Source organism: Propithecus coquereli, unplaced genomic scaffold, assembly GCF_000956105.1.
Source record: "Propithecus coquereli isolate 6110/MARCELLA unplaced genomic scaffold, Pcoq_1.0 Scaffold6, whole genome shotgun sequence".
Taxonomy (NCBI): Eukaryota; Metazoa; Chordata; class Mammalia; order Primates; family Indriidae; genus Propithecus; species Propithecus coquereli.
The window spans coordinates 4033947-4034881 of NW_012151951.1; the positions used below are offsets into that span (position 1 = coordinate 4033947).

A 935-nucleotide genomic window follows, 5' to 3' on the forward strand; every position below is an offset into this window, starting at 1 on the left:
GAACATCTTCCAGTAAGTGCCTAATTCATCCAATAAGCCCATATTTGGACATTGAAATATTTGTTTGACTAATATTTATCCACAGTTACCATGCACCAGGTTCTCTTCTAGATGCTTGGAATATACCAGTGAACAAAATAAAAGGATTCCTTACCCTCAGAAAGCTTATATTCAAGTGAATAGAGACAGACTCTGAATACATAAACAAGTAAATATATCATAGGTCAGAAAGTAATACAAATGAGCAGAGTAGGGAGTGAACCAGTGAAATGAACCACGTGTTGTGGCTCTTAATGTAGGAAAAGGTCCCAGCACATAATAAAGCAATTGCAAAGGCCCTAGGGCAGAAATGTGCTAAACATGTTTAAAGAACTGCAATGAGACATTGTGAGTGAATGAGAACTACAGTGGGGAAAATGGCAGAGACAAATTTCAATGAAATGGGGACATGGCTGATCCCATGGGCTTTGGTGATAACATGGTAAATCTTTTAAAATTTTCATCTGGAGTGAGTTAAGAAATGCTTTAAGTGCTTTGGAACAGAGAAGTAACATACTCTAACTTAAGTTTTACAAAGATTACCCTGAATACGCTTTGGTGAATAGCCTACATCAGTCATAAACGGAAGTCAAGGGAAACAATAAGAGCTCATGGAAGAGGATGAAATAAAAATCATGATGAGAGATGGATGAAGGCTGCAAGGAATATCTAACTCGACCTTCTATTTTTTCTCTTTCCTGCAGGAAACTACAGGCAGCCCTGCCCACCTTTATAAACTTCAGGAAGCACCTTTGCCAGTACATTGTACAACACATGCATTTAACCTTTTATTTTCTGATAAGAAATTTTCTGATAAGAAGTCTGCCGTTATTCTTATCTTTTTCCCTCTGACTACAGGGTGCCTTTTGCTCTGGCTATTTTAAAAGTTTCTCATC

General features: G+C 37.5%; 1 protein-coding gene across 1 annotated transcript in view; it reads left to right on the top strand.

Moving 5' to 3' along the window:
- The window catches only part of LOC105822166 (caspase-4-like), a 23234-nt gene extending 22311 nt beyond the window's left edge, over positions 1 to 923 (top strand). Inside the window, exon 10 of the mRNA XM_012659116.1 lies at positions 744 to 923. The gene's annotated coding sequence lies outside the window, so the exon portion shown is untranslated. The remainder of the gene's footprint in view (positions 1 to 743) is intronic.
- The last annotated feature ends 12 nt before the right edge of the window (positions 924 to 935 follow it).